Source organism: Podarcis raffonei, chromosome 11, assembly GCF_027172205.1.
Source record: "Podarcis raffonei isolate rPodRaf1 chromosome 11, rPodRaf1.pri, whole genome shotgun sequence".
Lineage (NCBI taxonomy): Eukaryota > Metazoa > Chordata > Lepidosauria > Squamata > Lacertidae > Podarcis > Podarcis raffonei.
In genome coordinates this window covers 49,255,970-49,280,349 of record NC_070612.1, presented here as the reverse complement: position 1 = coordinate 49,280,349, position 24,380 = coordinate 49,255,970, and the positions used below count along the sequence as shown (strand labels likewise).

Sequence of the window (24,380 nt, the reverse complement as noted above, 5' to 3'; positions counted from 1 at the left end):
TTTGATAAAGTTAATATAATGAAGAGTATTTTAAGGGCATAGAATGAAGGCTAAGGCATCAAATGTCAAAACTGTATTTTGAAAAAATGCAAGCTAACTTATCTATGAATATATAGAAAAGAGAGCTCAAAAAATAGTTTTAAAACAACAGTATACTTGAAGAGCCGTGGAGTAATATTCTTTATAAATGCAATAGCATCTTCTTTTTTAAAAAATGCTGGCCACAAATAATAGAAGACTGTGGTGCACATAAACAAAAACAGGTATTATATCAGAAAAGAAACAGAGACTAGTCCTTCTGTTTCTAGGCATTCCAAAAGAAGTTATGTTAAAAGTATTAGCAACTTTAGGAAATTTAGGCTATACATAACATTAGAGACCTGCAATAAACATTTTATGAAAGAGCTAAAAGTTAATTACTGCTTGCAGAAACAAAACAAACCTATCAATATAAAAGTTTGAGCTTTTCAGAATATTTATTTGGATTATGTTTTACATCAGTTTCACATTAAAATTGGTTTGATGAATTCACCTAGGATAGAGCTTTCCAAACTTTTCATGTTGGTGACACACTTTTTAGACATGCATCATTTCACGACACAGTAATTCAGTTTTACTAGCAAACTGGGGGTTAAACTAACCTTTTTCTAGCTCTGGAAGGAGTGTGGGGGAGCATTCGCAAAACACACTGACTAATGTGTCACGACACAGTGTTTGAAAAGCTTTGACCTAGGGATTTCCCCAAACAGTTCTTTTAACAGAACAGAGTTCATCCTCCTCAGAGATAGCATACCTTGTGCTTTTATAAAAAAAAATTCAAAATAGACTCCACATATTCTCAAAGGGTATAGCCAGGCCATTTTTTCCTTGCATGATCTACTACAGAAAGCCATGGAAGAAAGTGGCCCACTAGACACCACATTTCATGATCCAGAGCCTACAAATGCAATGAAAGTATACAGAATGGGGATATGTCATCACTACAGCATGTTCTGCCCTGCTGTACATACCTTTCCTCATTCCACAATGAGGAACCGGTGAATGAATGAAATTACTTTTAAAACAGCATCTGATATTTGGCATTTAAAATAGAAAATAATGCTATATACACTAATTTAATAGTGATAAACAAACCTATACATTATGCACAGAAAACACTTTGATAATTTCATACCAATTTGATATCAAAGTTTTCAATTGTTATTCATATCAATCTAACTTTTCTTAATGCTACTTTAAAAAAAGAAAAAAGATGCCCCATGTCATTAAACTCTCACATTCATTTCCTTTAATGTGAACAGAATCTGCTTTAGAGACAGCCTGCTTCATCATTAAAAGGATCCAACAAAGGCATTGCCTTAGAAACCCTAACAATCAAAGACTTTTTGTTGTAATTAATATTTTTTCCAAGATAAATCATCCTATTAAAATATGTAAATTGGCTCTGGTTTCAGGTTATCTGAAACCTTCTGAAAGTGAATTTGGAAGCTAATTCCTTGCTGTGAGCAGTAATTTGAAGGGAAATGAATGATGAGTGTATTTTTATTAACATAAGCAAAAAAAAAAAAGATTTCAGTCCTTTAACCATGTTCCTTATAGAGTACTTATTGAATTATTTAAATCTGACTGCACCCCCTTTTGAAACTGGATAGTACTGATAAAGGGTGCTTATCTGTCATTACAAAAATGGATTGTCATTGGTACCATTGTCTAAGGAAGCACCTAGGAGTTATACTGCATTCAATAATCCAAGTTTTACAGCTATTTCAATTCCATTTCTCCTAAAATAAAATCTGCGGCTATGGACTTAATGAGGCACTTTGTTAAAGTTATTCTCTATAGTAAAAATTAAGAGAAAAGGGGGGGGGAGAAAGTTCTACAGCTTAATTGCAACATGTGTTATGAAGCACTTTACAGTGATTGACTGGAGAGAGAGGGTGTGAATTGTGTGTGTGTGTGTGTGTGTCAAACTCTGTGCCAAAAAAAGGCTTACATACTACATGAGCAGACTTTACATCCCAACCGGTATTAATGGTTTCTTTCACATTATATACTGTTAGTCATTGAAAGCTACCCAGATATTATGCATGGATTCTGTCATGAAAGACTTAAAAGACACTGATTGCTGGGTAGCTTTTTGTTGCCGATTACCCTAATTTACTACCTTCAGAAACCATCATTAATGGTCCCTATTACATCAAAGTACATTAAAGTTAATATATATATATAGGGTAGGAGCCAGATACATCTGTGGGATTTGAGAATATAATCACCCAGCAATGTTCCATTGATTTCAACAGGAGCACAAGCACACTTAATACAGTGGCACCTTGGTTCTCAAACGCCTTGGTTCTCAAACACCAAAAACCCGGAAGTGTTTTTCTGAAGCCGAACATCCGATGCGGCTGTCGGCTATTGTTTCCGGGGCACCTGCAGCAATCAGAAGCTGTGCCTTGGTTTTTGAACATTTCGGAAGTCAAACAGACTTCCAGAATGGATTAAGTTTGGCACTTTTGTTTTTGCTATTTATTTTGCATTTTTGATTTTGAGGCTTTTTCAGTTAATTTGTTTTTGTGACTGGGGGGAACCCAGTTCAGCTACTGACTGATTGACTGATTGTGTGACTGGAAATGGATAAATGCCCCCCATCCAAACAATGACTATCATCTGTGCAGGTAAGAAAAAATAATAATTTTAATTTTAATCATCTACAATACTGTCATTTATTTTATAGTACAGTACATTGATTATTGCTTCAGTTTATGGATCAATGGGCTCATTATTCAGTAAAGTTCATGTTAAATTGCTGTTTTAGGGGTTGTTTTCAAGAGTTTGAAACAGATTAATCCATTTTGCATTACTTTCTATGGGAAAGCGCGCCTTGGTTTTGGAACACTTTGGTTTTGGAACAGACTTCTGGAATGGATTAAGTTTGAGAACCAAGGTACCACTGTATTTTGGACTGCATTCATAATATTCAGCCGCTGCTACAGAACAAGACAAATAAACCCAGACAAAAATATTGCTGGGGGTGGGGGGATAAATTTCTTTTCTCTTAATGCCCTTTTCCTATATAACTTTTTGACCACATTGAGCATGATTCTTTAAAGCCTTGTATTCAAACCTTGTATTCTGCCTAACTGACAGAATACAGTTAGGAAACAGTTGTTATTTACAATATCTGTCTGGTGGGGAAAAAAAAGATTAAGAGATCAAGTTTCCCTTGACTTCCAAACTAGTCAAGCCACAGCTGGTGCATCAGATTTTGAGCAACTGTTTCACATACACACAACAAGACTTCTGTCTTTCCGTGGGGTTTGCTCAGGTCATCTGCATGTGGTGTGGATTAAAGTAGCAATAAAGCTCTATTATAAAAGTAGGCTAAACAGTGAATTTATACACCAAACTCCTGTGACACTGGTAAATTCTGTCATCTGACACTCTCTTCAGAGGGGTTTCCGTATCTTGCACACAGAGAAAGGTCTCTTTTAAGTACAATTGAAAACAGTCCAAAATCTGTGATTAATCCTGTGTACTCTCAGGCTGAATATAAATAATGCATAGGAAAGTTCAAGATAAATGTAATGTTATGTGGGAGAAAAAATGTTTTGGGAAGTACTACCTTCCAAATGTACCTTTCAATGGGCACAGTATCTTCAATTTACACACAGGCCTCTGTCATCCAATGAATTGTCCCTTAAAACTACTAAAGCTTAAACAAGTAAAGTACCAATCTGGCTAGCAAGATTACTTTTTTTGCATTTGTCAAAGCTTTGCTAGTGTGTACTGGGCCTTGGAAGCTTTTTTATTTCAGCATTGTGAGAAGGAGATGTGTATGACAGGAGAGATGTGCAAATTTATGACATACAGCTGTGAAAATGTGCTTTGAGTTTAAAGGAAAATTCAAATGCTGAGGTTCATATTTTAAAAGAATATCTTTGTTAAATAGGTGAAGCATGCCTCCATACTATGAACTTAGTGAACACACATTTCTTCCATTTGGTACACCTTTCAAATTAGCCCACCAAAGTATTGCTAGCCTGCTGGGAACTGATAGAGAAACAAAGAGCTCCATCCTTTTTGAGACAACCCGATGCATTTTTATGCTGGGGAAAGTGTGTGTCCCTTCTCCGGTGGCAAGCTTGGTTTCTATGATAGCTGCATAGTAGAATGGAGTATTCTGTCCCTCCTCCACCAGCTTACTCATTTGTCACCTATGGCTACCATGTTTGATTACAACACTGGAGTAGCAGACAGTCGTCATAAGAGATTGGCATATCATTCATGATGTACTTCAACACGGTTATTTTTTCTCACGGTTTTCTGCATATGTATGTACTGCAGTAACAGTTCAATGAGTGGAGTTCATATCCTTATCACAGTCTAATCTAGAATACCAAAATATCTATGAGAGGGAGCCAATTAAGCAATTTGCCCTTTAGACATCCTCCTGTGAAAAGGAAGAAGTTGGCAGCTGCCCAAATGAGCCACGGAGAGGAACCCCCCCCCTTTAGACCTTCTCTCACGAGTGAGGTGGGGGCAGTCCAGGCGACCTATGGAGGAACCCCCTATAGACTTCCTCCCATGAAGAGGAAAGAGATGGCAGCAGGTTGCCCAGGCAACCATGGAGTCCTACTTGGGAGTGAAGGATCAATTGGTGGCATCCGTAAAGTGGACAGTGGTGGCAGCAGAACAATTGCCGAGGACTATTGTGACTGTTCCTCTGCAGATTGCATGGGCTTCCTGCCACCAACACTGCCCTCCAATACTACTGCGAAGGCCTGGCAGCTCTCTGAAGGTTGTCATCAGGCTGTAGTTTTCTGTGACCAAGCAAACTGCAGCATGGCGACAGTCACATTTTGAGTGTGTAAATGTGTGTAAATGTTAAGGAATCTTTCATAGACTGTAGTACTACTTATCTGAAAGTTAGTTCCATTGAACCAAATGCATCTTAATTCTGAGACAACACGCAAAGGATAGGCACTATTAATATGTTATGTAGTATTTTCATTATTCTGCTTTGGACAGGAATCCCTAACATACTTCCTAGGAAGTAAATGCAGTGGGAAAGTGGGAATACTCCAGTCTCGCTCTATGGGAAGAAAAACAGTGCCAACTGCTTTGTTTTATCTGTATGCACCAACAATCTCTGCAACTATACACCATAAATATAAAAATGGCTGGATTTTATGCTCCTATAATAGCAATTAGATGTCTAAATGGCATGGGTTTATCTATTGCTGCCCATGCAGAATGTAATTCCATGCATGCAGTATGACTTCATCTTTCTATTCTACCCACTGCACCCCCTGTGGGCCTTCAAAATTTGCTCCAGAGGGCTGGGGGACCCTCTGGAACAGATTTTACAGCCACACAAAGGCTGCAGGAGGGAGAAGATGAAAGCCTGTCTCCTGAGCAGAAATCTGCTTGCACAACACTGGATTCCACCCAAAACTATTAAGTACTGTTCTATAAAAATAGAGCAATGGTGAAACTAGAAAACAACTATATTGAGTAATTTTCAAAAATAATTGCTCAGCTCTCCCATACTATCTTACAAACATTAAATAGCCAGTTTTATGTGACTGTCATTTTTTAAAAAGTGATTATTTTAATGAAGGTGACTTATCTGCAGAAAAAAACCCTCAATAATTAAAATCCACTAAAATCATTAATGATGTTCTGCAGCCCAAGAACACCCTTTAACAATAGTTCATGAAAAGCTCCAAGGCATCACTTTCAAAGTACTTCTCTAATAGAACACAATGCCTTTTACTCACCCCACCCGCCATGTCTGCATGACTCAGAAACAAGGGTGTTTTTTTAAAAAAATAAATGGTTAAATAAAGCTCCTTCTCTTCAAAGTTGCCTCTTACAGAATAGAAACAGGCTGTCTAGCTCAGCCCTACACTTGTGAAGCCTTTATTCGTCCAGCGACTCTAACCCATTCAGCTGTGTTGTCACAGTGATCACTTTTCCTAGGAGGCTGGATCTAGTCAATGGAAAGAATGTCTGAAGCAGATAGCCTAGACAGGCTCTGTTTCTGGGTTCAGGCCTGGTGGTGTGTCAACATTCTCCTCAATTTTTTCCTTTACCGCTGACAATGATCAAAAATTTATTGAACGTGTTTTACCATGATTACTTCCCTAGTTAGAAATCATCGATGGCAATTCTCAGGAATCATTAGAGACTTGCACTGACTTGATTCAAGTGTGTTAGTAGCTCCAAATTGTAAGGCTTTTTGGGAAATTTGCATATTTCAACATGCATTACTTTAATCATATTTTACAGTCATTATAAGTAAAAGTGAGGTTGGCCAAAATGGTAAATCTAGGAGAGTGTGTTAAATTATGTGCTGTCTGTAGAATATAGGAAGTAGTGATTACAACAGTAAGAACTCATATTTCTGTTCTTAATAATGCTCATGATATAAAAAGTAGAATCTTTAAATGAAACTACTCTTAGTTTGATATCGCCAAATAACTGAGTAGTTTAATTGATATAAATTGATTTCAATTGGTCTATTCTGAATATGCCTTACCTGGCTATCACCCTCTCTTATAAATTGTAACACAACTAAACAGCAAAACAGAGTTTCAGATTTCTCAGTGGATTATATGATCCTCCTGGAAGCAAATTTTGTTGACACCTTTTTCCAAATGTATATAAATAAATAAAGTTTTTTTAATAGATTAGTGACAGCTAACTGAATAAACAAGATAAATTATTTAACACAATTCCACTGGCAATGACAAAGAAACTGTTTTTGTTTTCCTTTCACCACTGCAAACACCCTTGTGAGTTATAACATCAATTATTCAATTAATGTAGTGTAAGTCAGGGTTAATTAAGATAACTTCGCTAAATCTGAGCTGCTAGTTCATTCAAATCCTGCAAGCAAGCCCAGCAAGGCTTCTGATTTAAGCTATCAAGTTGCTGAGGCTTAACAAAGTTTTTCAACCTATCTTCTCCCATGCCAGAAAGCTAAACAACAAATCCCCAGATGAAAACTTATGAACAAAGTAGAATAATATTTCTGACTACATCTTGGATATTGTGACTCTAAATAAAAGATAACATTTCTGCAAGTGTATAGGATCAGATTTGATTCAAGTATTAAAACATAACTAGTCTAGTTCTATGACTAGATGGGATGGTGGGGTTTAAAGAGTGAGATCTTTTCTCTTTTGAACTGTCAAAGATTTAAATGAGGAACTATAGACTGGACCTCCTTTTTCCACAACTTGTGGAACCACATTCTTTCCTCTGAAAATTCAGCAAAGACCTATTGGAAAGTGAATGAAAGAGAACGGAGGCTAATTGAATGTAGTACAAAATGTCCACAAACCACTCAGATATTTTAAGACTCTCACTTCTTAATCTTCTCTTCTGCAGGCAAAACATACCCAGCTTTTTCAACTCTTCTACAAGGCTTTTTTTTTCATGGGTTACCAGACCACTCTTTTGGACATGCTCTGGTTTATCCAGATTCTTCCAAAAATGTGGCACCCAGAACTTGATAAAGTATTTCATATGTATGTAAAAAAAGGGGGGGACTGTTACTTCCTGTAATTTAGACATTGTGTTTCTGTTGATACAGACAAAGATTGCAATAGCTTTTCTAACAGCTGCACTACACCACTGGCTCATGTTCAGCTTGTATTCCACTAAGTCACCTAGATTGTGTGCACTGCCACAAGCTCAGTGTCCTTCATACTATAGTAGGGCTTTTCATTTATTTGTTCGTAAATGCAAGGCATGGCATTCATCTCCAGAGTGTTTCATCTTCCTGGTTTCAGTTCAGAGTTCCAGACTATCATTTTGAGTATTGATTCTGTCTTCTATGGTGTCTGTCAGAACTGGACTGAGGACAACAGTGTGAGGTGAGCCAGGAGCCAGGAATCATGAGACAGGCTAGAAGTCAGAATCAACAAGCAAGGAAGGACTCAATGGCTCCAATCCAACGGTATATGTGCACAACAGTAAACTGCTGCCTATATGTGACCCTAGTTAGATCATCACTGAAGACTGTGCTGGTCATCTTTCCAGGGGATCCAGGATGAATGAATTTTTCTCTCCCCTTCTTGTGTTATTGCTATGATCTCATCACATAGTAGCCTTCACTGCATGCTTTTTAGGTTCAAATATCAAATGCACATAAATGAGCTAGGGATATGAAAGCTTGCTTTCAAATATATATGCCCGTAGATAGGCCAGCCAATTATATTTTGGAATCATTGTTAGGTGGTGATTCAATATATACTGCATGAATGCAAGGACACATATAACGCCTGTTTTACACACAGTCAAAAATACAAATGCTAGAAATGGCAGGATAAGTTAAATAGCACTGCCCTGAGATTCATTACTGGGATAAAAAAAGAGCAGCTATCTTCAACATGGTATGTTTTGAGGGCAGTTCCCATCAACTGCAGCTAGGGATGTTGGATAATTCCAAAGGAAACAGAAATAGGAGTGGAAATTGCCAGTGTTTGTTGATTTTTATTTTTTACTTCTGGAACAAATACTATCGGTATTCACTGCTGGCGCTTTCAGTCCACAAAACAATACATAAATGATGATCCACCCCCATTTGTAATGCGGTGGACCAGGGTCAGGTAGCATGATTAACTGTAATTAAGCACATAAAATTCCACCACAGCAGACAGCAAGAGGAATAACACAGTTTTTGTCAGAAGCTGAATTGCAGTGGAATGGAAAAAAATGATGCATGTGCTGAACATAAAGGAAGTAAAACAAACACCGCTTTCTTATATTCCTAGCCCCAGCCTGCATGGCCAATGATCAGAAATGATGGAATGATCAGGAATAACATCTGGAAGCCAACAGGTTGGGGAAGGCTAAATTGGAGCAAAGCAAAAGTTCAATAATGCCTTACATTTTAATGTTACAGCTTCCAATTTAACCTTTCATTTGATAATCCCTTCATTGCCTGATCTATGAGACTGCCAGCCAATGAAGACAGTATCAAATTAAAGGGTAAAAATGGAACATGGAACATCAAAATGTAACTCATTGGCTAACTTACTGCATATGACCTGCACCTGTTATCTCACTATGAGCAGGATAATTAAAGCAAATCTTGACTTCTTTGGTTTAATCTGTGACTGATCCCATAATATTGTTATGAGTTTAGCTGCCTTGATCACCGTTGATCTGAGTACTGACAAAATAACATTAATATTTCTTAATGACTATCTATGGTAGTCTTAAAACAGTTTGCAAGAAATAATTAACTTTGGAGTTTGAAACTGAGACAGAGGCAGAAGATGAGAGAAAGCTAAAAGCTTCTAGCTGGAATTAGCTGGAACAAAGGATGCAACATTGGGGGTGGCCACACAAGTTGCTCTCTGAAAATCTGCTAGCTTTTAGACCTCTGCTTGATTAAAAATCTCAATTGTCTTTATTTGTATGTCATATATTGCATAAAGCAAATATTACAAGGATACTGTAAGTCTCCCATTTTTTTGTCAACTCAAGGAAAAGAAACCCAGGAGTTCTGGAAGAACTGCCTGGAAGAAGGAAGAGTGTTAACAAAGTAGACTTTCTAAGCTTGGATCTGCCAAGTTTTGCCTGAATATAGGTTTGAGCGGGCTGCATCTCCAGCTAGCCATGCATAATGGCTTCTTTGTCTAGCTGTCACATGAGCAGCGTTGTGTTACTATGATTGTTACTCCAGGCTTAAAATGGAAAGCATGCTTTCCAACAGACCACCTACTTCTGTGTTTCATAATTAATACTGTTGTACTCCTTTCATAGTTAATCAGTTTAGGAGATTAATGCAGCTCTGGAGAACTGTGATAAAAACGGTTCTGATAATTCAGGGAGTTTCTAACATGATTATAATGACTCAGAATAAAAAGGCTTGTGTTTTTGTACCTGAGACCCAAAATTTCAAGTGTTAAGGAAGCAACATGCTGTGTACAAGCATTATACAATCGAGTGGAAGAAACAAGAATTTCAGAACTACAGCTGACTTCTTCACCCTTTGATTATGTATTACGATTCAGGTGGTCTTAAACGCTTATGGTATCTCAACTTTCCAAAAATATATGTGTCTGTTACTAGCAGGGTCATCCTTAGCAGATGCAGCGCTGTGGTGCAAATATCTATCCAGCACCCCCAAATTAACACAGGCAGTGGGGGGGGGGCGAAGCTGTGCACTGCCAGACATGGGGGGGCGCAACTCTCCCCCATGCTGCTGCAGGAGAGCAATCCCCGCAGAGGCTTGGGAACGAAGCTGCATGCCTGCCAGCCATACAGTTGGCGGGGCGCAGGTGGGCATGCAGGGAAAGGGAAATATCCTCCACTCACTGGGGGGCCCCTGAGAGGCCGGCACCCTGGCGCAACGCACCACTAAGCCCTATGGGAAAGACGGCTCAGGTTACTAAGAATATTAAGCACAAAGGAAAGGATATTGCTAAGAAGAAGGGTGTCTGTTTTACATGCAGATAGTTCCAAATTCAAACATTAATATCTCCAGGTAGGTCTGGGAGGGTTCCCTGTGTGAATCCTGGAAAGTTATTGCCAGTCAGTGTAGAAAATACTGTGCTAGCCGGAAACATTGGTCTGACTCAGTGTAAGGAAGCTTCCTATATTTCTACAGGACTAAGCTTCCTTGACCACTGTTCTTCAAGTAGCAGATTGTAACCCAGCCTAAGGAAGTTGTAGCACTGATATAAATAGGATGATACCAGATGTCAAGGAAGGAAGGCCACCTGCACTTTTAACAGGCAAACAGAAAGGAGTGTTTAAAAGGTGTAGTGTGTGCATGTGGTGCTCAAAACAGTTTCTACAGTTTCTAAAGTGCCTACTAGCCCAGAAATGTTGCTGACCCCCGTCTGAAAGTCAGAAACACTGACTTGAAAGTTTAAAAATTGAAAAGCAGGTTTTAAGTTCCAGAGTTTAGTTAAAAGTAGCTCCTAAGTTTGAAAAATTTAAATATTAATAGTGTATACGTTTGTATACATACGGATTTATATCCGTTAAAAAAACACACAACAACCATGTAACACTGTGAAAGAGAGGCTCAATACAGCACAAGTGGGTTTTGCTTCTTGAGAGGTACCAGGAAATAATTAAAGGTTACACCCACTTTCTCTGACCAGAGACCACTGACTGAGAAAGCTCTGTAAAATGTCCATTTAAGAAATGCTTAATTTGATTTATGAAATAGACTCTGTCTGATGCTGTAGGCCAGGGGTTGTCAACCTAGTCCCTACCACCCAGTAGTGGGCATTTCAGTATTCTAGGTGGGCGGTAGGGGGTTCTACGGCACAAGCTGAATCTTCCTTCCATCGAGCACTGGTGGGCGGTAAGGAAATTTTACTATGAAGAAAGATGCATTAGTGGGTGGTTGGTATAAAAAGGTTGACTACCCCTGCTGTAGGCAATCATATCCTTTGGAAACAAGAATGGTCCAAATTACTCCAAAAAGGTTGAGAGGGTCTTAGTTTTGTTTGAAAAGCTAAAATAACATTTTCTCAAGAAGAGAGAGAGAGAACAAGTAGCTCCAAAACAAAAGCAAACAAAAAAATAGAATATCATAGAGTTAGAAGGCACCACGAGGGTCATCTAGCCCAACCCTCTGCAATGCAGGAATCTTTTGCCCAACATGGGGCTCAAACCCATGACCCTGAGATTAAGAGTCTCGTGCTCTACTGACTGAATTACCCCTGCTTGATTTCTGCAAGGAAATCAAGAAAGTCTGCTGTGTAACAGCAACTCTCAATTCATATAAAATCAATCAAATAATAAATATTACAAACTGACTTTTCACAGCCTTATGGCTTTATGTGACACCGTACAGAAACAACTGCAAAGAAGCTCACCCAGACAACCTACAGACTTCAACAAAATGCCTTACATACTACACAGTTTGCCAAAGAGAAGCTTATATTCTGCCTTTCAGATAAGGGGACTTACAAACAATTCATGTTTCAATGATATAAGAAAAGCCGAAGGAGATAAATGATGAAGTGGTAAAACCACTGGAATAAGGCTAATTGTCAGCCACTAATAGTGCATCACATTATTGAACAGGAACAATAGCTAAGCCAGGTACTTAAACTGCGTTCCACCATTAGAAAACCTGAACATTGTAAATGTTAATAAGATGCAGACTATTGTGTAAAATATGAGCAAGAGAGGACATGACAGAGGTTTACAAAATTAAGCATGAAGTGAATAAAATGGATAGAGGTTTTCCTTTCTCTCCTCTAACCTGAGAATGTGGGGTCACCCCATGCTATTTACAACAGCTGTTGCTCAACAAAAAAAAGGACCCTGAGCCAACTGTAGTACTGTAGAAACAGGCACAGAAAATTGTAATGAACTACGATTGTTGTTTTTGCTCTGTGTTCTCCAGTACTACCATTTCCACCCTACAAAGAAGAGTATCCATGTTCTCTCTTTTATTTACTGTGTTGAAGCAAATAACACCAAAATTAGTTCCTGTCACATGATGTAGAAGCTTCTTTGGTGGGAACAAGCTTGAGACAAATTAGTCATATTATACAGAACCGGGAATAACTAGCAGCTGCTCATTTTGGACGTGATGGGCAAATACAGACGTAAACCACTATGCTCAAGATGAAATTAAAAGCCAAACTTGCCAGTTTTACAAAGTTATTCAATAATGAAATATTGTTAGCCACATTGTTTTAATACAGGTCATAATTTTATAAAAGTATACAAAGTAATACTATTTAGGATGTAATAAAAACATGGAATCAACTATTAATTTTCACTGGCAATCTAGAACACATGCTGAAGAGTACAGATTGTTATAATCTGCACCCTGAGAAAATATGGTCCATGGTATGTTGCATACTCAGATAAAAAGGTTTACAGCATAGCCAATCAACTGGCATTCCTAACTTGAGCCTGAAAGATGTAAACAAGTTATTCAGCAGCATAAGAGAACATATATGCTGGCGACTCAGTTTACTATTTTCCTAAATCCAGTTACAGTAGTTGCATCCCATAGTGCATGCACATCAGGAAGATCAAACATAGCTAATTAAGTGTGCTCTTTTCCTGAATTGTGTTACTGGGCATTCAGGGGTATTTACAAGGAAAAATGAAGAGTGAAGCCAGCTTTCAGTTTCAGTCTTGCATTAAATATAGAGCTCAGTCAATGGACACATTTCTTTTAAACAAAACAGAGTGGCTTATCCAGTGCGAAAGCAGAGCACTTTCACTTCTCCAGACTTGTCATTAACCATCCCAAGTTGCTGAACAATAACAGTTTTCCCTCAAGGCACTACTCTAGCCTTGTATCCAATCTAGCTGACCTTGCTGAGCACAGCTAAGAATTTTGATAAAACCAGACTGAGTTTGCATATTATGTGAGCTGAAATGCTCGTAGAAATTGACCTGAAATCCTGTGTCCCACTAAACTTAACTAGATTTATTTGCATTCAACCAGTATTTATTTTATTTTTTAATACTTCTATACAACTGTTTCTCAAAAAAAAAACACAACAAAAATCAACCATAAAATAATGAAATACATGAGCCCAGTCAACAATTAAACAGAAGTGATGACATAACAAACATTGATAGTCGTATCTTGGAAGTCAAACAGAATCCGTTCGACTTCCAAAATGTTCAGAAATCAAAGCACGACTTCTAGTTGTCTGCAGGAAGCTTCTGCAGACAATCGGAAGCCGTGGAAGCCACTTCCGGGTTTCGATCATTCAGGAGCCAATTTGTTCGGGAGCCAAGGCGTTCGGGATCCAAGGTACGACTGTACTAAGTTAATGGGGCATAGCAGTGTTCATCAACAATTCTCAGCTGCTACCTAAAAAAGCAAGGGTTTCACACGCATCTTCATAAAGAGCATGGTGGAAGCTGTATGGACTCTTCCAGAAGAAAACACAGCGCATAAGCGCTGTTACAAAAAAGGTCCTGCTCCTGATGGAGCCAAATGTAAGCTTCCCCATGAGTGTCACCAGAATATAGGGTGCTATCGACCTAAGTAATACACAGAGTGGATCTATGAAACTTAATACAGTATACTTGCTCATTGATTTCAGTGGGTCATATGCAACTAAATCACTGAACAAGTGGAAACCAGCACAATGATGCCCACTCTCACAGTGGGACTCTTCTCCCTGCACCCTCCACAAATCTACTCATAAAGGAGGCGGGAGAGGTTGTTCCATCAGCTGGTGGAGCAATTTCCTTAGTGCTGGCCACATGACCCGGAAGCTGTACGCTGGCTCCCTCGGCCAATAAAGTGAGATGAGCGCAGCAACCCCAGAGTCGGCCACGACCGGACCCAATGGTCAGGGGTCCCTTTACCTTTACCTTTATGATGAATACAACCCAGTAAGTCTATTCCAGGGTGGGGAACTTTTTTCAGACCAAAGACCACATCATCATCTGAACAACTTTCCCAAAGCCAACTTCCCCAAATAAATCTAGTTAAGTTTAGTGGGACACAGGATTTCAGATCATTTTCTACGAGCATTTCAGCTCACATAATATGCAAACTCAGTCTGGTTTTATCAAAATTGCAAAGTTTCTTAGCTATGCTCAGCAAGGTCGGCTAGACTGGAGACAAGGCTAGAGTAGTGCCTTGGCCCTTGAGGGAAGACTGTTATTGTTTTGCTAGAGGCAAAAAAGGGCAAAACAACACATGTAAACTTTTTTATTATTATATTTGTTTACACCCCGGCAAGAAACACCAAAAGCATAGAAAACAAACAAACATTAAAACACAATTAAACAGTGATAGAATTTAAATTATATGCACATATAAAATCTGTTTAAAACGTACAGATAATTACAATAAAAACCGCATGGGATCCTCCCTTTAATGAAAAGCAGTCCAATTCCAAAAAGCCTGTTAGAACAAGAAATTCTTCACCTACCTGTGGAAGGACAGCTAGGAGGGAGTCTGTCTAGCTTCCCTACAGAGAGTGCCAAAGTCTGGGAGCAGTCACTGATAAAGCCTTTGTAAAGCAGGCTGCTCTCATAGCTCTTGCTATCCTCTATCCAGCCAACCAAGGACACATTCCACTCTATCAGGCAATGAAGTCTAGATGTGACCAGGGGAAAAGAAAAAAAATCCTTCCAGTAGCACCTTAGAAACCAACTAAGTTTGTTATTGGTATGAGCTTTCGTGTGCATGCGCACATGCACACAAAAGCTCATACCAATAAAAAACTTAGTTGGTCTCTAAGGTGCTACTGGAAGGAGTTTTTGTATTTTGTTTCGACTACGGGCAGACCAAATTGCTACCTACCTGTAACCGAGGGAAAGGGTGTGGCTGAGGAGGAAGCATGGCTTGGAGAGAGTCCTGAGGGCCAGACAGAGAAGCCTAGAGTTTGTGATGACTGGAACTGATGGGAGTTGCAGTCAAAACATCTGGAGGGCACCTAGTTGGTGAAGGCAGTTGTAAATGAATAGCACTGTCCTATCTTAAAGCCACCAGGCAGGATAGGATTGCTCATAAAACCCTTATTCCAACAGAGCACAATGCTATATCAGTGGAAAGATGCATGCCATTGGACAGAGGAGAAGCAATGACTGGCTTGAACCTTGCACTGTCAGGAGTCTGCTAGGGCACTAGTCTTTAACTAGTGGGTCGGGGCCCACTAGTGGGTCACAGCTTCATCCAAGTTGGATCGCAACAGGAGCACTGCCACCATGTCAATATATAGAAGGTTAAGAAATGGGTCACCAAATGAGTGTTTGGGTTGAAAGTGGGACCTGACTCTGAATAGGTTTAAGACTATTGTGCTAGTGCAAAGAGAAGAAGAGGGATGAAGGGGCATGGCAGGGGAATTGATCGGGATCCTATTCTCAGTCAGAAGTAGTCCTAGCCCAAATTATGCAAACTTCACACGCCAACAACAAAAGTGGCATCTATTAAAATGCTCCCACCAAAATCAATGGGGAGCCCAACATAACAGCCCAAAGCCAGCCATAATGGAGGCTTTCAATGAACAAAAATGTTGGCACCTGTTTGTCTCTTTGATACTCTCAGAACTCACTCCTATGAAGGCATTCTCCTCCTCTTGTGATCAGGGAGAGAGCAAGAACACATTAGCCACCCTATGCATCATAGCCCCAATGCCAGCACTCTCCACATGTTGCAGGTGCATAATTGAGAGATCTAAATCATGCCAGAAACCTCAGCGAGCACAGCAGGCACCTCACTGCAGGCATTTGCCCTCCAATGCATAGAGGGTGGTGGGGCACCTGGGTAGCTAGCATACTCTGCTCTCTCCTCATACAATTCTAATTGTGTGCAACACCTGCACAGGTCTTCACTTAACAACCAACCTTGTTCAATAAAAGTTCAGACTGCTGTGCCTCTTTTATCCTCAATTATCAGTTGGTGAGCACCCTCCCCACCCTCTGGAATCCTCCCTATTCTTCATGCTTGAGGCTGGAGAAGAGCTCCACCATCACACCCTACCAGGGCTAATGTCTCTGCATCTCCTACCAAAGCACTTGCAAGAGGGAGGCCAGGTAGATCAATGTCTTCTTGGCTCCCATCATCACCATCCATTGGTTTCCAAAAAAAGGGGGGGTGATGACATGATGAAGGTATGTGTGATGCAGAGAAAGTGGGTAGACAGATATTTTACTCTCTTTCTCCTAACACTACAACCCAGGGTCATCCAATGCAGCTGAATATTAGAAGATTCAGAACAAACAAGAGAAGGCAGTTCTTCACATACTATATCATTAAACTGTGGAATTCACTGCCACGGGATGAAATGATAGCCACCAACTTGGATAGTTTTATTAAAAGCAGGCTGGGAAAATTCATGGATTGAGAAAAAGTCTACCATTCACTCATTAATTCATACATACCTCACCTTTTCCCCTAACGGGACTCAGTGGCAACTAATTATAGTGGCTGTGTTCTGTTTGAGAACAAGATACTGGATGAAATGGGCTTCTGGTCTTCAGAGAGGAAGACTGAAACAGACAGTATGACACCTCTCCCTGATCCTTTTCCCCTGACCCAGATCTACAATTGAACAAAAGGAGCACATTTTCAGTCTTTTAGAAGTACTGTGTGCAGCCATCCATCAGGATGCCCAGGCCTCATGCCCCAGGCAGCGAAAGGGGCACAAAAGAAGCTTGTTGGTGTTGCAGGCTTGTAGTAGGACAGAGAAATGACCTTAGCTTTCTCACTACAGCTGCCCCCACCGCCGCATTTGTCCCCAGCATGTGTCTGAGTAACAAGGAAATATCTATTCCCTGCTGCAAATCCTCCATGTGAATAGATCTTGACTATGAAACATGTTTTTCTGTTATTCATCAATCTTCAGGAGACAACAACCCCCACCCACCCCCAAAAAACAGCATAGAATGGGAAAACATTACAGAGAGTCAGGGTGGTGTAGTGGTTAAGAGTGGTAGTCTTGCAATCTGGGGAACCAGGTTCACGTCTCTACTCCTCCACATGCAGCTGCTGGGTGACCTTGGGCTAGTCACACTTCTCTGAAGTCTCTCAGCCCCACTCACCTCACAGAGTGTTTGTTGTGGGGGAGGAAGGGAAAGGAGAATGTTAGCCGCTTTGAGACTCCTTAGGGTAGTGATAAAGCGGGATATCAAATCCAAACTCTTCTTTCTTGCTTGATGTGCAAGAGTTCCAATATAGCAGTCCCATGAGGGGAAAGGCACTGACATTTTCCCACCCTGACCTCTAGGAAAGAAAAACACATCCTGCTCTGTGTTTTATGCAGTCCGCTGGCTCATGTGATTGATTATGCATCAATTATAAATGGCCATGGAAACAGTGGAAGCATTCCATTAATTCCTGGTTTTGTATATGATTACTCATAGTTTTTAAGCACTAACTCTACACCATGCCACATATACAAAGGTTAATACTGCCAATGGAGTGGTGCTTGGGGCAATTAAAACCTTCTGACTTTGTAACACACTGCTATTAGAATGAAGCCTGCAACAAAATGTTGCAGTATGGAGTGTTCTGTTCAGGGTTCAAGGCAGCCAACCATGTACTTTTTCCAGAATACTCCATTAGCTCTCCCTGAGTTTCTGCACTTGCCCCTTGCAGTCAATTGGCAGTCCTTGCTCACTGAGCATACACAGTCCTCAATGGGCAGTTTGGGGTGGTTTCCCCACTGCCACCAGTGGGCTTTCCCTATATTTGTTGTACTTCTGAAAAGTTTGGGGTTCCCCCAAGACTGCTGATATTTCCCTCATGTGTGGATGTTGGCACTTTGGTTTACATAAGGATCAACACTGGGAAATCAGCTGCTCACTATTAGACTAAAGGATAGAGTTGTAATTCTCAATGCAGCATAGATGGCATTGACAACTCAGATAGCTTTTGTAGTGTTTGATCAAGTCTACATTACTTGTAAAATCAAATAAACTACACCAGTGGGTTGTTAGCATCTATGCAAAATAGCGGCATAAGTACAATAAGACAACCAGTTTAAAGTAAGCTAGCTCCAGGAAAAATATTTTCAAATACAACCAAACCCAGTACTGTAATTTAGATAAAACAACCAAAACCCAGCAGCAGCATTTACAGCTTTCAGTTAAAAGACAGAGATACGTTTTGATGCAGGGAACCAGACTACAACATACATAGACAGTTTAATTTAAAAAATAGAGAGAGAGGGGTTCTGGGGCTTAAAGTAGTTAGATAACCTTGTTTTCCATCCTGGAACTTAATTAGGTCAGGAAAAGGTATTCTGCACTTGTTCTGAGAATTCTTCTTTTTAATTATTTCACAAGCATTGCCAACAAAGTTTGGAACGAAACCAACGCTTCCACAAATTAAAGTATTCCTTTTAGGCCATTCTCAGCAAGAAATATATGGATCACATGAAAGAAAAACAAACAAGTTTTACAGCTACGGTCAAAAGTTTTCTCTCTCCAGCTCTAGAGCAAAGCAGCAGCTGTATAGGATGTTAAGCTAGCCAGGCATTTAAAACCCAGTGCTGAACTATCAGCAAAACAACCCAGACCGACAGCCCACCCCTCAAGAAACGCAAAGTGCATGCTGAGTAGAAGACATTCCTGCACGAACTTAGGAAGGTAGGGGTGAGGAGATGGGGACAAGGAGTTTTCTTTCTCAAAACAAGCCTTTTGTTAGAAGGAGCTCATTTAAATAGAGGGAAAAGTCGCAATGGATACGGGGAAAAGTGGAACAACAAAGACAAATGGGCAAAGCGCACCCAGTACACTGACAGCAGTAGAAAGTGTGCCGCCTTGGAAATGTAGAGAATTAGCTTTTATAGGCAAAACTATTATTTATCAGATTTACTTGAAGAGATACATAGGCCGCTGTGCTCCATTTGTTTACCAAAAAAAGTTCATTTCACAAGACTATTTTGCCCACAATGACGTTCCTACAGGGATGTCCCATTTAGTGTGAAAGTTGTGTGTGCCAACGGCATACATGTCTCTTTCGACAGTTGACTAGGCGGGGTTCAAATGACCTCCTCCATGTATCCAAACATGTGGAGAGGGTCCTGGGACCAGCAGGCAAGCTTCACTTCCTGTCGCCACTATGCCCCGCAATCGCATTCCTCAGTGTTCAAAACACAGGAGGAGTTCTATTTGCACACTAAGGTCTGTGCACAGAGTCCCTCCAAGCAGGGAGAGACCTTTATCGCACCGCGGCCCCTTCTCCCGTGGAGCAGCTCCACAGGTGCACACCAAAATAACCGCTTCCAAAAGAGTTTGGACACATGGACATCAAGGGTCGAGGCTTGTCCATGTGGCCCTGCAACCCCTACCACACCTTGAGCACCATGGTGGACCCCACAACTATTATTCAGAACGGAGCAAGAGAGGCGGGGGGAGGGACATTGGCACAGCCAAGATTTATTTAAGGGAGGCAAGACACCCACCTGTCACCATCCTCTGTCTGGCACTGCCTGGGGGATCCAGCATGAAATGGCTCAGCAACAATTCTATTATTATTATTATTATTATTATTATTATTATTATTATTTTACTGTGCTTACAATTATTACATTTATTTCTTTGTCATAGAACTTTAAATACAAACACCAGAACATTACACCCAAATTTTCAGCAGAGGAACATGCATGCACAATTTCTCAGAGTCTCTGGGGAGAGCCAGTGCAGTATATTGGCTACAAGAGAGTTGGACTGTGACCTAGGAGATCTGGGTTCAAATCCCAACTCAGCCAGGAAGCAACAGTTTTAAATTACTTCCTTCCCACCCTAAGCGCTCAGAAAAAACACCTGTCAAAGCCCTTCTACAATTTCTACTTTCAGTTAGGCGTTTTTATTTATTTCCTTTGTTTTTTGGGGGGGGGAGGAAGTTGCCCCCTGCTCCCTCCCCCCACCATGTGGGATGTGTGGCACCGAATTTTGACACTCAAATTTGTAATGAGATTTGCATCCATGGTTATGGGGGGGGAGGTTGCCCCGAATTTTGACACCCCGATGTCCGCCCCTGCGCAAAGCAGCGCTACCTCCCCTACCGCGTTTCTCCCGACGGGCCCAAACGAGCCTCATTCAGACAACCAACCGCCAGGGGAGGCCGGCATAGTTTTAGCCCGAACCTTAGCCCCCCACCCCAATTCCGCCCCGTCGCCTGACCTTCAACGGACAGCTCCCGTGCGCGTGAACGGCCGCAGCACTCCCAACATCCCCCCCGACCCGATCGTCTGAACGGAGCCCCGGACCGACGCGTGGACGCCACACACACACGCGCGCCGTCTTCAAGTTACGCACGCAATACCTGTGTACGCCCCGTCGCCTGACCTCCAACGGACAGCTCCCGTGCGCATGAACGGCGGCAGCAGCAGTCCGATGCGTGTTTGTGGCGTCCACGCGTCGGTCCGCGGCTCTGTTCGGACGATCGGGTAGTGGTGGGGCCTCAAAGTTCCGCACGCGATACCCGTGTGCGGGGTGGGGTTGAGGATTCCCCCTTTCTGTGGGGTCTTCTCCCAACCCGCGACCGCGATTCCCCCTCCGGACAGGCGCGAAGCGAGCGGCGGAGGCACCTGCGCTTTTCCCGCCTTCGCCAGTCCCTCACCTGCTATAAGCGGAGCTGCCGGCGCGCCGGGCGGACTCGTCTCCTCAGGCTCCTCCGCGACGGACGGAGCGAAGCGACTTCTTTCCTTTCCCCCAAAAAGCCCAGCTCCCCTACAGGCCGTTCGCCAGAGGCGCCATGGCGCTTCCTCCCGAGCCCGGTCCGAGCGACGACAATCCCGCTCCGGAGCCTCAACTTTGCCCGCCTTGAGGTGAAGCGACTCTTGAGGCGGCTGCGATAACCGACGGGGCGCCGGAGGGGACAAACGAGCCAAGCCGGCGACCGGCGCCTCCGGGGGGAAACTCGCGCCTCTCCCAGCTCCTCCCTGGCCGAGGCTGAGCGCAGGTGGCCGGCGGCGGAGGCTGCCCCGCAGCCAACTTGAGGCGGCCGAGGAAGTTCCGTCCCGGACACGGCAGTGAGAAGCGCGAGAACGACCAATGCCAATGTCGCCGCCGCCGCGCTTAGCTTAGCCTAAGGAACAGGTGTCGCCGCCTGAGGTCGTGAGGCGAAGGCGAAATCTCTCGACCCGCCCCGTCGCGGCGGAGCCTGTTAGCACGCGCGGCCAACTTTGCGCATGCGCGGGGCGGAGGCGGGAGTGGGGGAGACACCCTCCTGCCTCAAGTTCCCTCAGGTCGATGGCGGGAAACTAAGAAGTTCCCCCCCCCCTTTAAATTTTTTTATTTATACTAGTCAAGTTTTTTTGTTCTTCTTGTTCATACTTGTCTTTTTTCCCCCAAAAAAATTATTGGTTTTCACAACATTATAAACAAACGAGCACATAAGACAAACAAACATAAATCATAGCCTTATTAAAAATTACACTTATTAACATTGTTAAGTGACTTCCTCACTTCCCCTTGGTTGAATTTCACTGCATATCCTTTTAACGGTTTTCCAAATCACAGTTCTTATAAAATTTAACTTTAACATCCTTAAATATTCACATTATGAAATTAAACATATTAATTCACCTCTTAACATAAATAAAATCCTAAGCCAATTAAGTATCTGCAAGCTGTTTTCAGTTAATTTAACTTAACATATTTAACTAAGTAATCATTAAATTTAATCCACTCTTCCTGATATAGTTTATACTTGTCAAGTTTTTTTGTTTTTTTGTTTATACTTGTCAAGTTTATACATTTTACAATCATTTTGACACTTCAATAGGGGTTTCGAACCGGTGAACTTCTGATCGGCAAGCTCAAGAGACTCAGTGGTTTAGACCACAAGCTAACCATGGACAGTACCACGTCACTCCCAAACTTGGATAAACAGGGGCAAGATCATATCCCAGACAGCAGCACATGTAGACAACAGGGCCCTGGGCACACACAAAAATAGTTTCTATGCCTCCTTTGAGAGGAAGCTTTTTTAAGGCAGCTTATCATAAAATACAGAAATACCATTCAATAAAAATGTTCATAAAATGGGGAGACCAGCAACTGATGAACTAGGCAGCCCACCCAAAATTGCTAAAATACCGTCAATACTAACAGTGAAAGCAGACTACTAATAAAACTCTCTTGCAATGGAAATTCAGCAACAAGAGGTGAATTTTGTTGCAAGAACACACAAAGTCAGCCCCACATGGGAAGCAGCACATCTTAGACAAGCACTGGAAGCAGCACATCGTAGATATACATGAGAATCAATAGCACATAATAAGAAGCAACATGACACACAAACATGGGCAACAGATCTGAATGTTGTTAGCAAGATGTCATAGGCAAAAAAGGGTAAATGGGCATCACAAGAAAACTTGGGTAGATCTTTCGATGAGAAAACATGGACAGCAGTACATCTTGGACAAACACTACACAAAAGCAAACATGGGCTTTAGTACATTGATAGCAGCACATCATGGGTCAACAGAGCATAATAATAATAATAATAATAATAATAATAATAATAATAAGGCATCAGAATGTCATAGGCAAAGATAGGCATTAGCACAGCACAAGAAAACATGGGCAGCAATGTGTGTCAGGCCAAACACAGAAAGCACAATATGGTCATACACTGGCAAACAGAGGTAAGAGCACATCATGAGTGAATTAATATACTGCCAGGCAGCAGCTTGTTGCTTACAACCAGGCACATGAGCAAACATGCAGTAGCACATCATGACAATGCCACGTAACAGAAAAGACAGGAAGACCACTTAACAAACTAATATGAGCAGCTGTAGTACGCGAGCCAACACCAGTAGCAGCAAAAATTATGGACAAGGACAGGCAGAAGTAGGCTTTGAAAATATGAGCACAATGCACATCAAAAGCAGCACGCTGCAGCAAATTACAAGCAAACGTATATAGAAGCAGCACATATTGTCTTCTTTTGGGAGCCGCCCAGAGTGGCTGAGGAAACCCAGCCAGATGGGCGTGGTATAAATAATAAATTATTATTTTATTATTATTTCACAAACGCATCCAGATCACTCTGCCTCAGAGAAACACGCATGTGCATAGCTGAATAAGCTGCACTGAGCCTAATCACCGATTAAAATGGATACCATGAAACTTTAGGATTACACAACAGATTTACACTAAACCAGCAAAAAGAAGACTCGCATTCTTCTGTTTTAAACATAATTTACACCAGAGGTGAGGAACCTCATTACACCTTCCTCAAGTGCTTCTGCCAGTGTCCTTGAACTATGATAATGCCTCTTGCTTACCTGGTGGAGAATGGATGGATGGATGGATGGATGGATGGATGTGAGAATGCAGAAACACCTGGGTTTTGCATGGCAGGAGTGGGCAAAATTAAAAAATCACTTCCATTGCTTCACTCACTTTTGTCCCTTGCCCAGACCACTACTGGCATGTGGTCCTCAGAAAGCTGCCCATGAGGGAATGCAGCCCTTGGGATGGTTCCCCACAAATGGGCACACGCAAAAAAACAACAACACAAAAGCAACGTTTTTGAACTGCTATAACTCAGTCATCCTTCATAAGAATTTTCTGTTTGGCCAGATTGAATCCATAAGATTTGGCACGGTAGATTTCATGCCAATGGGATACCATACTGAAATATAGGCTTGTTATATTTTATAAAGTTATTCTGATCAAAACTACTGTAGCTGCCTAACTGAACAGCCATTCCAACAGGCATTGCTCAAGTTATGGGGGAAATGGAGGGAGCCCTTACATAAGTTTACACCAACGGACTCCTGGCCACCAATTTTAGCCAAATTACATCTACAGAAGCTAGAAGGATTGCCAAAGGAGGTCAGGCAGCAGATTAAAGCACTGCTTATAACTAATACATTCAACACCATTGTGTAGGAATGTCTTATACTTTATACTCGACCACCTAATTATTTCTGCATCATTTTGTT

At 41.4% G+C, this 24,380-nt stretch overlaps 1 protein-coding gene across 2 annotated transcripts in view; it reads right to left on the bottom strand.

The window, feature by feature from the left end:
• Positions 1-21,148, bottom strand: part of MEGF10 (multiple EGF like domains 10) — a 114,066-nt gene extending 92,918 nt beyond the window's left edge. The window contains exon 1 of one of the 2 annotated variants that reach the window (XM_053407941.1): positions 21,041-21,148. The gene's annotated coding sequence lies outside the window, so the exon portion shown is untranslated. The remainder of the gene's footprint in view (positions 1-21,040) is intronic. The other variant, XM_053407940.1, reaches the window with a different exon arrangement.
• Positions 21,149-24,380: the final 3,232 nt, after the last annotated feature.